Raw genomic sequence first — 17,132 nt, 5'->3', positions numbered from 1 at the left:
GTCAAGAAGGGAATTTAATAAGGAGTCAGAACAAACTACAAAAAATGAAAGCTGGGAACGGAGCTCCAAGGGAAGGACGTTTAGGTATGCGCCTAGGCACGCACTTGTCAGAGGCCCTTGGGTGCGTGTACGGCTGTCTCTTCATGGTTAGTACCCATCAGAGTTGCCAGTCCTCAGGGTGTGTCTGTAATCCCAGGGAACTAACACTACTAAACAGACTTCCACAGTGGCAACAACAAATGCCAGTCCCCAGAAAGTTATGAGTTTCTACTACAGTCACCATGTTAAGTCTGATGATAAAATGAAAGGAAGGGTCACAATTGCCCCCTTCAACTTTAATCTTTCTTACTGTTAATTCAATTTCCTTTGATGTCTGTAGGATATGGTTGCTTCTTCGAGTTGTTTTGTTTCATTTGTTCGGTTTTCTAAAGTGTTGTCTGTGTCTTTCTTGTGGTTTCGAGAAATTTCTTCTATTCATCTGATATAGAAGATGCTTAGCCTATAACCCTGCAGCTATATACTACAAGCCCACCAAGCTGAAAAGCTGCCCAGATATCAGCTAACAGTGTTGCTGATGTTCCACCTGCTTAAAATTGGTCAGAGACTGTGAAGATAAAAAAAAAAAAAAAAAAAAGAAACAAAACAAAACAAAAACAACAACAACAACAACAAAAAAAAAACCCTGGTATGTCACTGAGGAAAAATATCGAATCAACAAAAAATTTAAATATTTTCGATAAATTGAAAAAACTCTATTTGGGTGAGGGGAACCTTTAAACCTGATGCACTGAGAAAACAATGCATCTAGCAGCAATGTTAGTTTTAGATTATTGATTTAAAGCAGAAAAAAAGAAAAAAGAAAAAAGAAAGAAAACATAAAAAGAAAATGTGTTATGGACCCTGGGAGATAAATTTTAAAGTACAAAACTTTATTATTGTGGAGTAGCCTAGAATGTGAATTCCATTTTAAGTAACATAATTGATAATTGGACAACAGAACTGATAGCTGAACAAGAAAATGTAATTTAGATGATAAAACTCTTGCTTTGATAAACATTTCTAGGGATGGAGTCCTCCTTCTGGGCTCTGTGATACTTGTATCCACATGCACCCTCCGTATCCATGCATACATATCATTTAAAAAATATTTTTATTTAAATGCTTATCTTATGCTTTTTATATATATCTAATTTTTCCTTTTTACATTATTTTTAGTACATGTAATTTTGTGTATTATATATAATACATTTCTCATATAGTTATATATAAACATAATATCCCATATATGTTACATGGGAAGTCATATATATAACTACATATGAAATAACATATTAATTATATGTAAATATAAATATAAAACATTTCCTCTTTGTTTTCACATTCCATTTTAATTACATTCTGTGGACATTATAAGTGCACTAGGAGCATAGTTCCAACATGTCCTAAGTCATATAAATCTCCTTTGTGCTTGCTTTGTGTCTGCTCATGACATCCTTTTCCATTCTGAAACGGGAACATCTCACTCCTGTATTTTCAACAAATAATTTCATTTGTGTGTGCACGCGCATATGCTTTCTTTCCTTCAGGTATTTAATTAGTTCTCATAGTGTGTGAAGCAGGTAGCTAGTTATATTTTTCCCACACTAAAAGCCATATTTTAACTTCTACCTATGGTATCGCATGCTCATTGAGCCTGAGTTATCCTATGGTACTTACGAAGTAAGTATTTTGAATCCTGTACATATACTGAATTCAAAGATTGCTTTACAAGAAAAAAGTGATATTTCTATAATGATGGGTCATCTCAGCTATGAAAATATCATATTTCCTGATTACCATATGTCCACATTTGTGATCAACTAATTTTGCAAACTCCCTCATGATCATCTCACAATCTTTTACTAAGTTTTGGCACCATGACTAGGATTTATCAACTTATTAGATTTTAGGAAGTGGAATTCTATCTGTCCATGTACATTAATCTTTTATACAGAAATGTTCCTAAAAATCTTTCAGTAGTTAAAATATTTTGATAGTTAGTTGACTTTCTTGGACCATGTATGTAGATCACAATTTGCAGTCTAATTTTCTTTATAAAACTACACATCATAATTTTGATTCTTCTCTTATTTTCTGGTTAGGCACCTTAAAAAAAAAAAGGTTGGATGATTTCAATGAACACTTTGCAGGATGAAGTAAAGGAAAGGTTTTAAATTTTATTAGCACATATAATATTCAATATAGATTTTTGGTGTGTTCTTTACCTCAGAGACTCAACCTTCTTGCTTAAAAAAATATCATCAATGAATACTGAATCCAATGACTCTTCTTACCTATTGAGATGATCATAAAGATTTTTGTGAGAATGTATTAATGTAAATAATACCAAGAGGTTTTTTCATATTAAGAGAAAATCTTTGCATTTTTCAGTGAACACTATGAAGTCATAACAAAACTTTCTGCATAGCCTACATTTAGCTAATATTTTTCTTAGAAATTTTACATAAGGTTTCAAAACAGAGTTGTCTGTGACTCTCTTTGTTTACGTTGTTTGATCTGCTTGGTCCTCAAGGTTACGATAGGCTGGTGTTGTGGAAAGAGAGCCCTCGGCATTTTCCACACTCTCCTTTCTTACAAACTATGCCTGACCTAATTTCTGAACAGTGGACTTGGAAAGGACAGGGCAGTACTGGGTATGAACTTGTTTTGTTGTCATCACTGTTCTATGCATGTCTTCTCCTTTCCTTGACCACATTACAGCCTGTCCCCTATTTTGCTTGAAAATCATATATTATGTCCTTGTTTTCAATATTTTCAGAATTTCAGAATGCTTGTTGACAGTATGCCTTGATGCCTAGAAATATCTACCACTGAAGTCAGTCACTTGGGTTTCATCTTTAGCATTTTGCTCTTTTTACTTTTTATCATTTTATGCTTCTACTTATTGACCACTTTCCTTTCACAACTCTTTGACTATTTTAAGTATAACTACTTCAAAGTCTCTTTCACGTCTACTGTTTATTTTATTATAACTGTTGATTGTGGAAAATTTTTATAAAGGATAGTATTGTGAGCTTCATGTAACCACCCTAGTTTCAAATGTAATAAACCCCAAGTCAATCATTATTTTTAAGACATTGTTTATTGCACCCATATGTACTATGGTATATATCTCCAAAAGATGAATTATCCTAAAAATAGAATCAAATTTACATTGTTATCTCTGAAAATATAAAATTCTTAATATAACCATATCCATTTAGTGTTGAATTTTCCTTACTATCTCAAAATGTTTTGGAGTTTTACATTTGGGGCTTTTACTAAGGTCCATATACTATAACTGCCTAAGTCTTCCTAAGTTTCTATTCATCTATTACTGTCTTCCAGTTTTTAGCTTGTTGCTTGAGTTGAGTTGGTGGTGCATCAGAAAATCACTTGGTCCAAGTACACCACGCAACAGAATTTTAAAAACTAATCCCTTTGATATAAAATGTGTTGTATCCTTTTACTGACAACTCTAATTTAAACCCATAATTACTGAGTTTCTGCTTAGCTTCATTAATTTCATACCTATACCCTTTTCCCCAACACTTGACAACTCTCTTTTCCCATGACAGTACAAATATTCATCTATTCCCAATGTTTCCTGAAACTTACTGCTTAGGTCTATGAGCCTGATCAAATGAAGTGTCTATATTTTGTTTAGAAAAAAAAAATAGTCTATGATGCTAAACAGCGCAAAAACATCTGTACTGTCTGGTCATACAGAACATAGTGTGTGTTGCCAGAAGCCAGTGGTGATAGGCCACCTGCATTTACCAGTTTGGGTTGAGTTTAGAGGTGAGACAGTGTCTTAGCTTTCACGTTGCTTTGAATCTCAAGCTTGTACACACAGCTCCAAAAAGAAAATGTCCTCTTTATTAATTATAGCATCACCCTAGGAGCAGCTGGAACAGAAAGATGGAGCTAAAAGTACACGTGCATGCTTTCTTCTCTTATTTAGTCATTTGTAAATGGACTAGTTGGTGCCTCGACAGCCTCACACATTCTAACTGAAGTGTTCATTTTGAGTATCTTTAGGGAACCATGCACTTTCACGAACCTGCTATGGTCATGTTCAAACCTCCAATTGTCACCTCTGACCAGTGACAACCTCTCCATGCTGGTCTTAAGTGACCCTCACATGAGACTTGTAGTCTACAGTGGCTATCTTAGTTTCAGATGTAACCAGGAATTATTCATTATTTTGATTTTAAGTTATAAATATATTTATAATTATTTAAATTAGTTATGAATCACCTGTTCCAATGCCCTCCCCCATGGACTCGTGGTGTTTATAATAAATAACATTTAGAAACACAGCCTGAGCCAAGAGAAGATCATGACCCATATATACTTGGATGTCATATTTTTTTAGAACTTTTCCATAAACTTAACTAGAAAATAACCTCTTAGATAAAGTATGCCATGCTTTTCACTGATAATTCTAATTAAACCCATAATTACAGAGTTTCTGCTAAGCTTCACTAATCTCAGACCTTTATCCTTTCTCCCAACACTGAAACCCTTTGTGCTCAATGACAATAATACAAATACTTATTTTCTTTATCCTTCAACACATGCGACACTTAGAACAATATCAGCACTAAAAATGTTTTTACTTCTTTTTGCCTTACAAAAAATATATCTAATGTAAATAAATTACCACTAAAACGAACTTCAGGGGGCTGGCAAAATGGCGCCGCAGGAAAAGGGGCTTGCCGCCAAGCCAAATGTGATTACCTTTGACCTCCAGAACAACATGGTGGAAGGACAGAACTGACTCCAGCATCTTGTCACCTGCCCTCCACAAGTTTGCTGTGGCACAGATGCACATGCAAGTGTGTGTGTGCCACAGCATACACAAAAGTTAAAAATAACTTGGTATACACAACTCCTGTCTGTGTAGTTAATGCTCTACCATTTCTAATCATTTAAAAACTAACTTGACAATCCTTCCTTCCTTCCTTCCTTTTTTTCTTTATACTTTATTTATTTAAATTTATCTTTTTATTTCTATTTTGCTTACATTTTTTTTCTCTTTTTATCTCAAAGGTCGTATATATATCATGGCTCCCAGTTTGGTGTTTTAGTGGAGTTGTTCAGTGTGCAACAAGTGCCTTTCTACATGTATATCTACTTCTTGTTCCTTTTCTTGGGTTCTCTTCTTTCTATTTGTTTGCTTTGTCCTATTCCAATGTGTTAGTTTTTGTTTTATCTTATTATATTTTAATTCATCATTATTTTTTAGAAGCCTGTTTTTTTTTTTCCTGGTGAGAGACAGAAAAGGGGTGGATGTGCATGGGAGGGGATGTGGGAAGAACTGGGAGAAGCAGAGGGAGGGAAAACTGTAATCAGGATATATTGTGAGGAAAAAAATCTATTTTCAATAAAAGGAAAAGGAGGAGATTCAATCTGAGTATATTGCATAGAAATGAAGCCTTCGAAAGATGATTAAATTACATAAAGTCACTGTGGTAAAGGCCCTGTGGTTGAATCTTTGAAGCTCATATGAAATCAGAGAGACCTGAAGAAATAACACACAGGGCACACACACACACACACACACACACACACACACACACACGCGCCACATGCACACGCACGAGCATGCACAAATCCTCATCCCTCAGCAGACGAGGCTTCATACATAACCTTTGGTAAGTCAAAGCACCTTTGTTTTCGTCAGACCTTACACAGTCCGTGGTACTGTGCTATCAGCAGACAACAGACAGCTGTAGCAGAAAGTGTCTGCACATCCCCATGTGGGCGTTCCATTCTCAGAGCTCCACCCACTACTGCTATTTTCTATAGCATCTTCCTTTGAGCAATAGAATTCTTCATTTCTGTGGATTTGGCTCTTTCTCAATATTGGAAGATATCTTTTTCATTCTATGCATTTTAAGTTGTAATGAAGTTCTCTGAATCTGTTAAGGCTACAACCATGACCAGAAGTCTCGAAAGGTGGGCTTCCACGCATGTATTCACACCGTTCAGAACAAAGAAAAGTCTGCAAGACGCCCTCATGCAGGTACTGTAGCGATTACAAACATCTGAAAAACCCGACCCCGTTTTCTACCTCGCAGCCCAACTTCATGCAATTTTTCTGAACCACTGGGCTCATCCAATTCCATTTCTGGTAGCTGCTTCGAAGGATGTGTAATTTCTGTTCCATCATGTTTTGACCTTGAGCAAAATATTTAAGCTTTCACCTGCCCAGAGGCAAAGCTTTACTGAGGTCCAGAGAATGTGACTTTGTGTGGTGCAGAATGTTGCCTTTCAAGTATTTATCCCTCAGGTTTAAAAAGGTTCAGCTGGGGTTCAGAAGTCATCTTTAGGTATTTTATTTTAATTAGAAGTATATGTGAGTGAGTAGGTGGGCAAGTATGTAAGTAAGGGTGCTTGAGGTCAGAGAGCTTGTCAGACGCTCAGGGCTGTGCCATCCTAACAACGCAGAAGTAGGTTTTAGTAATGTGATCTCATCAGATCACATTACAGATGGCTGTGAGCTACCATGCAGTTGATGGGAATCGAACTCAGGACCTCTGGAAGAAGAGACAGTGCTCTTAACTGCTAAGCCATCTCTCTAGCCCTTTATTGTTAATTTTTACGGTGATGATGATGATGATGATGATGATGATGGCGGCTTTTCAAGACAGGATTTCTCTGTGAGCTTTGGCTGTCCTGGACTCACTTTGTAGATCAGGCTGGCCTCGAACTCCCAGAGTTCCACCTGCTTTTGCCTCCCTGAGTCTTGGGATTACTGGCATGGGCCACCATGCCCAGCCCCTGGTCCCTTTTTAAAGGTATAAATTTTTAAAGAAGAAAAAAATTATATTATTAGAACAATTTAAAGAAGATATTTAAAAATTAAGTTCATACCTTGGTAATTATATTCATAGGCTAAGGAGAGCAAAGTTTTATAAATGGAAGACTTTTAAATAAATTATAATTAATTAACTATGCAAATATATCAAATAAATTTGGATACATAGTTAGATGACTAATTACAGTTCAGAAAGGTTAGAAATTTTAATACTATTTTTTTAGCTTAGTTAATATAATATTATAATTGAGGTTGCTTTGATCATTGGGAATGTCAGAGACAATAATTTTTCAAGCTTGGCTGATTTTGAAATCATATGGTTATGAGTATTAACAGCTTAATATAAAACGTGGTGCTGTCTACAAAGTTAAAAGAAATTATTTTTGTCATAATAAGCTATATTAATTTAATTAGTTATGTATAGACTTATATTTTTCATTTGAAAATGAGTGCAGAGTGGTAGCTGTTAGATCTGGTTCTTGAAAGAGAAAAGTAAGTCTTTGATATTTCAAATAATTTCATAGGAAAAAATTTGCAAATGTAAATTGTATTATCTCTTCTTATAGTTTGTTACATGTCCTGTAATTTATATTTTCATTAAGTAAGCGCCCACATGGGCTTGGGAATGAATTAGAGACTGTCAATCTTGGGGCTAACTTTCAAAGATTCTTTCCTGGTCTGTTACAATAACTTCTAACTGTGTGCCTAACATCTGAACTCACTCATTTCAATTTGTCCTTTGCCATGGCCCCTAGACAGTCTTTAGCTACAGTGCTCGGGTAGCCAGTGCCTCTGTGTTTCATGCTCTTAGGGTGGTTGTCTGAAACTGGAGGTCAATAAGTCATTTCAAGCTAATACATCTGTCTCTTGGGCTCATGTCTTGATGTCCAATTTATATATTTTTTCATTTATTTTCCTCCAAAACTGAACATTGAGTTGATTACATGTCAAGTTCTAGAACTCCAACTTTCCTTCCAAAATTAAAAAGTGAGCGTAAGGTTGTTCCACAGTCCTAGAGCCAAGCAGGGGATACCCCGCAGACGAGGTCATTGGTACAGCTGCTCAGCAGACTGCAGATGCCTTGACCTCCTAGCTGACTGATGTGGACTAGGTGGTCTTGGTCTTTGGTCTCTGAATATGTGTCCAGTTACAGATCTAATGTTTGTTTATTCCTTTCCTGCAAGACTCTCATAGGTTATGGTTCCCCAGTGATACCCACTGGGAGTATCCGGAGACGATCCTGTTTGGGAAAAGGATCTGTGCAGTTACAACGAAGATATCTCAATGTAAGGCCATTCTGGGTTAAGGGAAACTTCAGCATTATGAGCAGCAACTCCACAAAAGAGAAAACAGAAGGCAAAGAGATATGAAGAAAGATGTGGGATATATGAAGAAATAGGTAATGAAATAAATGTCAGATTGCAAGAGTTCCCAAAGGCCTATATACCATATTTTTCAGACTATAAGACACAACTGACTATTAGGAGCACCCAGTTTTTAGAGCAGTAAAACAAGAAAAACAGTAAAAACAGAAATCGGACCAAAAGGTGTAGCTTAATCCTCCACCCCTACTTTTTAGGAGGAAGTGCATCTTATGGTCCGAAAAATATGGTACCAAAAGTTTGGTTGCTGGCACAAGTGGGAGTGGCAGGAGTTTTAGCTGGTGGAGCCTTATTAGAAGAAAGTTAGGTCAGTGTGCTCTTGGAAGGGATAACAGAAGCCTAGTTGGTCCCCTCTCCCCTGGGTGTATGTCTGTGTCTGTCTGCCTTTCTCTCTCACTCTGTCTTTATTAGCAGCAACGAAGTAAAGAGACCTCTGTACTCCATGTCCCCACTGCCATGATGAAGATGATGCCACACCCCAGAGTGGCATGGCCAAATGACCATACACTGAAGTAACCATTTCTTCTTCATAAGTGGATTATGTAGGAGGTTTTTGTCACAGCAACACAAAACTAGCTAAGACACAAGAGAACACCCAAGATGGCTGGCAACCGAGAAAGCTCTCTCTCTCTCTCTCTCTCTCTCTCTCTCTCTCTCTCTCTCTCTCTCTCTCTCTCTCTCTCTCTCTCTCTCTCTCTGTCTCTCTCTCTCTCTCTGTCTGTCTCTCTGTCTCTCTGTCTCTCTCTCTCTCTCTCTGTTTCTGTCTCTCTCTCTCTCTCTCTCTCTCTCTCTCTCTCTCTCTCTCTCTCTCTCACACACACACACACACACACACACACACACACACACACACACACACACGGAAGAGATTCTCCGTCAGCAGCCAGAACCAATCCCACTACTGCCTTTATGCTGAGTTTCAAATCTCCAGAACAGATTTGAAGACAAACTTCAGTTTGAAGCTCTGATCTTTGTAGTAACTTTTTAGAAGAACTTAGGAAAACCGTAAGAGCCCTCAATACCAACGCCTCCCCTCCCTGCTTCCTCTCCATTGTTTTCTCCCATGCTCCACTCTTGCTCCTGCCACTCCCAGACTCCACCTCACACCTCTTCTTCCTGACTTAATTCAAATGAGTGTTTAGTGGTGGGGTCCTCCTCATCTCTCACTGCAGCCCCTGTGGCACTGCTACTCTTTGAGCTACAGCTGCTCCTTTAAGCGTCTTCCAGTGTAGGCTGAAATTAGTTTACGGACAGAAATCTTATAGAAAAGCTTGTCTTTCCAGTTCTCAACCTCCCTAATGCCGCGACTCCCTTCTATTGCTCTCTCATGTTGTGGTGTTCTCCACCTCTACCCCCACCTCCCACCCCCACCCCACCCCCTCCCCCACAACCATACAGTTATATTCCTTGCTGAGGTCTTCCAAGTGGGAGGTGCCTCCAGTAGGCTTCCCAGCAGAATTCAGAGTCAAAAGGGCACTATCTACCATCTACTCTTTTTTTTTTCTGAGTTTTACTTCTTGAATTATGTTCTTAATTGAAATATAGTTTTATCAGTTTCTCCCCTCTCTTTACTGTATACTGTCCCTCCCCCTTACTTTTCCTCAAACCCTTCCCCTGGCCCCTCATTCTCTAGCTGACATTCTCTTTATCTTTGAATATTAATATTTACAATGGACACACAAATATTTATATATATATACATATATATATATACATTTCCTGAAACTATTTTTCTTGGTGGTATATATACGGTTTCAAAGCTGACCAGCCCACTCTGTATTGGACAAACAATAAAGAGACTCATCCCTGAAAGAGGCTAATTCTCTCATCTGACTTTCTAGACTGTCCTATGACTTTCAATTTTTTTTTTGAAATTACAATAAGTATAAATGAATTAAATAATGTACATGAGGTTCTACCTGTGCCTCACTTCCTGGAAGAGACTCTAGAGAGAAAAATGCAAGGGATGCAGCTATGAGCAGTAGGTTTTGTGGCTCCAGTGGTCCTGTAATAATTAAATTGGCTGGGACAGTTTAGAACACCTGGGAAAGGAGGCAGAAGTAAAACCAGGCATCAAAAGGGACTGTAACACATTCGAGTGGCAACATAACCCTAGGACTCCAATTCCTTGTTGAGGATTCATTCTCTAAACTGCCCTGTAACTTGGTGCTATGCAATGACAACACTTTTTCCTCTTGGCCAAAAGAATTGTTAAAAACATAAAGGTAGGAAAGATAAAGTTTAGTTTTAAATTGTTCTTCAGGGAGAAGGCATTTCTTCAGGTCAATTGTCTTGCAAAATCTTATTCCTCCCTTGGGAAAATTCACATTTTAGATAGAACTTTTCAAAAGTTGGCATTTAGCTTACAATCTCTCCAAAGAGCAACACTGCCAGAGAAGGAAAGCAGAGCTGAGGATGGCTCATCCTGTCTTTCCAGGGCACTGAGGCTCGGCTAAATAGCCCTGTCATTCGGAAAACATTTTTTTTTCTTTATTGGCCTAAGTTAATCAGCCAGGCCATCATAAAGACTCATCATGCCAATCAAAGCAGGAGGTAAGGGAGATGTCATCAGGGTCCACGGTGTCTGCATTTAAAATAGCAAATCCAGGCAGGACATCCGGGACTAGGCGTTGGGCACCATGGCCACGAAGCTCAACTGTGACCTAGCTTCACTATTAGAGATCTGAAATACTTGACACCTGGAAGACCTTCCCAAATATCTCTTTTCCGGGACACTGGAGAGTAGCGCATCTTTCCCATGAGCGCTTCCCAGGCTCCATAGCCTGGGGCCAGGATTGTGTTTCTTGCCCATGTCTCGTCTGTGTACATGTTAGACTGCAAGTAAATGAAAACAGTTGTTGGGACTATTTCAGTGGAAAACGACACATGATGGACTACCTACCGGGCTCTACTGCTATTTCTTCACTGACCAGAAAGACAACCTACACTTGGTACCTTGGCACCCTGGCACTCCACAAGCCCAAAGGCTTTACTCGGTTCTTCCAAATCCTGATTCGGGGCGACTTTCAGTCAAACCGTGTGCTCTGTACACCATCTCTAAGGAAAATACTAATGTGTGGTTTTCTGTATATGTGCCCTGTGTCGTGGGATGACAAGTTTAATAGCAATTATACACTTCTCCCCCCATTTTTAAAAAGTATGTTACTTTAATTCAGTCTTCTAGTGGGTCTTTGTCACCAAGGAGGAACCTTTAAATTCTAATAATACAGATATTGAGAGTCAGGCAGAATAATAACGGATTGTACATGTGATGACAATGGGAGAAATGAAGGCATTCATCTTGGAAGACAGCTCCCAGCCAACCTGGTGAGTGACGACCCCATCCTGCAATACAAATGCACGATGCTTTCTGCAGCTGATATTTTCATTCTTGATGATTTTTTTAAAGTAACCTTTGTTTGAATTCCCTGTTGTCATCTAAACCCTGATCAAACAGCCTCACAGTTTGGCAAAAACCCACTTACAAAGCACTAGGATTAAAAGTAAACTTTCCAGCTTGTCTAAATGGATGGTGAGAACAGAGTATTTCAATAGATGTTCATTTGCTTTCTTATTTGCTACCAGAAAATTCATGCTTCTATAAGAAATATGTCTTTGTGGGAGGTGGAGGGGGAAGGTGTTTTGTGTTACTTCGCTTCTCCCCTGCCTATTAAATCTAAGGGACGTAATTCGTTGTTGGAACTGATGGCGCTTCCGCAGTGGCAGCACACTGTGGAAGGAGGCTGGGGGGTGTGGGGGGTGAGTGAGCACACAGCATGGGAGAGCAGCAGGACGGGATGGTTGGAAGTGCTCTCCTCATCACAAATATGTGTCTTCAATATTTAGTTGTTGTGGCAGGAAAACGCCAACAAATACATGAACTGTAAACCATCTGGCTTGAAATATGTTCAAATATGAATGTTCATCTTGAAAAATGAAATCTATGGATTTCTGGCATCCACTTTGACTTTTGAAAGGAAGAACAGCTTGGGTGTGCAAAGGAGGGATTTCTAGGCTGGCCTCTTCTTCAGATCCTTGCATTCGCCTGAACTCGGAAGTCAAATAATTCTCAGTCTAGAAAGGCAGACTTCCCTTTCATTTTGAAACTTTAATGAAAGCCACCGGCTGCTAGGAACTTCCTGTCACCGCGTCTATGTGGGGATTTGTCGTGTGTGCTAAGAAGCAAAGAAACAAACGTGGTCCTGTATTTATTATTTAACACTAAGCGGTGTCTGATGTGTGCTGTGCACGGTAAGATTAAAGAGGCAAGTCCCGTCTTTAACCACATTTCTAAGCCAAGCAGCTCAAACAGGGCCCCTTAGTTTAGAACAAGAAATGATAAATTAGTCACTCTGTGGTCCTGTGCCGAGAACTTCAGGAGCCCTCACGTCAGGGCTCCCCAAGCAACTTCAAGAATACTTTTAGAGACATGATTAATGGAAAGAAGGAACCGGTTGCAAATGTAGGAAGATGAAGATGAGAAAGGGGCACGCCGGTGAAGTTGAGACTCTCTGGGCCCAGCAGACCAGAGAGAGGCTTCTGGGGTTCGTCTGGAGGTCCCAGGTGTGATCTTTCCCATGCAGGGTGCCTCAACCTGAGTCTTTACTTTTTGCACACACATTTGTCATCTTTCCATCTAGCTCAAGAAAGGCAGACCACACACCTGCACTCTACATATGTGCGCGAACTCAGCATACCTTTCCAAACGGAATTGTGACCATGAGATGAAGTAAAAAAAATATGACACAGGTGAAAAATGTAGCCTTGACCTTAGAATTGTGAGTTAAACTGGTAGTGATACAAGGCACTTAAGAATTATACTAAGAGGAACTGGAGAGATGGCTCAGAGGTTAAGGGCACTGACTACTCCTCCAGGGGTCCTGAGTTCAACTCCCAGCAACCACATGGTGGCTCACAATTATCTATAATGTCATCTGATGCCTTCTTCTGGCCTGTGGGTGTCTAGGCAGACAGAGAGAGCACTGTATTCACGATGATAGATAAATAAATCTTAAAAAAAAAAAAAGAATTATACTAAGAGAACATCGTGTTTCCTGGAATACAAACATAATACACACAATTCAGCAAAACTTGGGATATTGTGACACTTAAATTTTATTTTAAAATCACTTATATATTGATATGTTGATATATTGATATGTATCCTTTACATTTTTTATTCTGCTTTTCCTTTAAACGTAAATTTTATCCAATACATAATTTATGCAGTATTATTATATAATTACCACAATAAATGATTCTTAAAATAATTGTGTAAGGATTGGGCGTTGGATGTGTTTACTTTTTTCCCTTCAGTTTTCCATCCTTCTTCACCTTAATATTTAGATGCTGACATGTGCATTTAGAAAAAGGCTAGAAGGTATTTGACTCTTAGAGATAATCTGGCAATGCTATTTTATGCTCCATCTGCAGGGAATCTGGAATTTGTCAAATTATTAGGTGATCAATCCTGACCTGGAGGGTCAAGGTGTTTCTTTGTTGGGTTAAGGAAGCAACTAAATGACTGTAAAGAAGTAAATACAATGGATTAAATTAATCCCAGGAACATATCAGGGTTAATATAGAGTTTGCATTCAGATATAAAAAAAATTAATCGGCTTTTGTAAACATTGTTCTTTTTCCTGCTTTTATTTTTTCCATTTCAGAAGAATTGTTAGGGTTGGAGACATAGTTCACTTCATGGAACCCTTGCCGAGCATGCTAAAACCCCTGGCTTCAAACTGCAGTGCCGCATAAATTGTACAAATGGCTACCACACCCTTGTCATCTCAGCACACAGGAGTTGGAGGCAGGATGATGAGGAGTTTGAGGGCAGCTTGTGTACTATGAGACCCTGTCTCAAAAGCCACCTCCACATATCATGGAAGAGCCTTTATCGGTGTGAGCTTTACAGAGGAGCAATATTCCAATACTGTCTGTGGTGGACTGGAAAGGCCAATCCAGGTGAGTGCCTCATGAAGCAGTAACTAATCAGCTCGGGCTACACCTTCTCTGTTTAGAGATCCCTGAGGAACAAGGTGGTGCCCACTTTTAGCAATGGAAAACATTTCCTCTAAGTAATTCCAGATCTGAGCACACGCATTCTGTCTCTAGATTCTGCGCAGCTTTCTTCCTGCTAACTTCGTCCCCAGTTCTCTGAAAAGTACTCAAAGCCTCGATGTAAAGTGTGCCCTGGACAAACGCCTTGTCGGAAGTATAAGCCAAGGCATGTATGGGGGGGAGGGGGTGTGCGTCCTCATGCTTGCAGCAGGGTAGCTGGGAAGCAGTGGTCACACCTTCATGACTCATTCTGGAAAACTAAGTGTTTCTGTGCAAGTCCTCGTAGGTCGAGTCTGCAGCAACTTGGACTTTTATGTGTGCTGTACAAGGCATGATGTCTGGTGTTGTATAGGGCTTGGTTCTAATCCAGAGGTGTAATCAGCTTATTCTTAAACGTGAACATTTCAAAAATGTATTTTCATCAATTGCACAAAAATTGTTGAGTTCTGAATGAATTTGCATGTCATTTAGAATTAAATATAATTTAGAATATGGTTTGCTCCTTGGTGTAAGCGAACTAAAATGATCGCACGTTCTACAGAAGAAGGATTATGAAGATAACCCTTAAGTTAAAGCCTGAGTTAGCGCCTTCGCAATATGACCGATAACCATTTTTGTGTTCCAAAAGGGATGATAGCTGTATTTTTAACACACAATCCATTACGTATTGTCTGGGATCACTTGGATGACTCGGTCTGCACTCATTTGGTACTGTGCCTCAGGCCTGGGCTAGGACAGATGGCTGTGGTGGGACCACATGATGGAGTGGTCAGTTCCCATCATAGTAGCCGTTAGGCAAAAAGGAAGAGGCTGTGGTCCCCACATCTACTTCAAGTGTCTTGTCTTCTCAGACCCATACCCTGAAGATCATCTTCAGATGATGACCAAGCCTTTCATTTGTGCCCTTTAAGGAACATTTGAGATCCAAACCATCTATGACAAGCAATATGTGTCTCTTGAGAGGCGGCTGTGTCCACACCACCAAGGCCATTGGATATCTTAATTGTAACTTTGCATAAGGTACTCAGAAGGCTAGAAAAGTCAACCCTTGTACTCACTGAAACTGAGGCTAATATAAAACCTGTGAGTATTCCTTCTGATTTAACATTCATAGTCTAAGTGAATAAGGCCTCTAAGATATGTAAATCCTAAACATTTCAAAAATAACAAATCATTTAATCGTGGAAGATTATTGGCTTAAAATGAATATGAAAAGTCTTATAAGTTTTTAAGTTTAAAAGAAAGTTGTGTGTGTGTGTGTGTGTGTGTGTGTGTGTGTGTGTGTGGTTTTGTGTCCTGTGTCCATGCGGGAACCCAACTAAATCAAAAGATATTTCAGATCCCCTGAAACTGGATTTGTGGGTAGTTGTGAGTCACCATATGAGTGCTGAGAACTGAACCCTGAACCTGGATCCTTCACAGGAGCAGCAATTACTCTTAACCACTGAGCCATCTCTCCAGACCCATATTGCTCTCCATATTGCTCATTATTGAAGAAGCACCTGAAGATCCCAGCTTACTGTTAATCTCAAGCAAATGCTGCCCCAAACACCAATGCCTCTATATATCTCTACAGAGAAAAAATATTTTAAGTTTCTGTATCTTTTTAAGAAGAGGTGAATTTGATAGTTGCTTTGCTGCTACATGCAAGATTTCTTCAAAAGAAATACCTTTCTTATAATGTTTGAGTGCTTGTGTATGACTGACAGAGGAAGAAGCAGGATTGACTCCACAAGGGGGCGCTATTTTAGTCCTTTCAATAACTGTTGAAACTGAAGCTTACTAGTGGTAGGTCACTGGTTGGGCTAAGTGATCCGTAAAAAGTTTTTCCACTTATCGTCTCATGCATGAACAAAGTCCTGAATGGTTAGACATATAGATGTTTTTAGATCCCTGGACTTCTTTGGATTAGATTGCCAAGATGACACAGAAACATCGATCTTGGACTAAGATTCGGATTTACAATCTCCAAATAGAAGGGGGCTAAACCTTATCACTCGGAGTCATGTGGGGAACAGGAGACAAAGCACACTTTCAGAAGGCAAAAGGAGCAAGGAAGAAAATGTAGACCAGGGCCTTCACTGTAGATTCCACACAGGGCAAGGCCCCATGAGCAGCTAAGCCAACCAAAGATCTGATGGCTCTCACCGTTTTGTCAAACTCCTGCCTGTACATCTGGCCCTGGGTTGAATTAGTACAAAGAAGTTGCTTTCGTATATGAGAGGTTGGAGGGGAGGGGATGGCCGAGTTTATGAACTGTGGACTGGTTGGTTTCCATCAAGAAATACCACAAGGCAAGCTGTTAGTGATCGTAGGAAGTTGGTAGCCCTGTTAGGAATTAGTTAAGTGTTCTAACATGAGCGCTTCCATCCCTCACTACAAGCTTACGCTGCAGACATGTACTCCCTCACACTGTAGTGGCTAGGAAGTCTAGGGTCAAGGCACCAAAATCTGAAGAGGGAGATTGCCCCATCAGCCCACGGTAGAAAGCTGGGGAGGAGAGGGGTCGGGGTGGGGAGAGAGCGGATGAATTTTTCCTTTTAGAAACACGACACTGACCCATAGCATCATTTAGTCATCGATCATTGACCATATCATTGACCTTTGTGCCTCTCAACCCCATGTCACTGAAAATCAAATTTCCATAAAGTACCAAGGAACTATCAAGACCATAGCAAGCCTCAGTCTGTCAAAGCACCTCAATTTATAAAATAAAAAATAATGATTAGCACAAAGAGTATTTGTCGACTCAATTTCCTTAACCAATATATTTTATTATAACGTATTAACCGATTATACGTCACTTATAACCCGACTAACCAAAA

The sequence above is a fragment of the Acomys russatus genome, chromosome 21 (genome assembly GCF_903995435.1).
Source record: "Acomys russatus chromosome 21, mAcoRus1.1, whole genome shotgun sequence".
NCBI lineage: Eukaryota > Metazoa > Chordata > Mammalia > Rodentia > Muridae > Acomys > Acomys russatus.
This window is presented reverse-complemented; position numbering follows the sequence as displayed.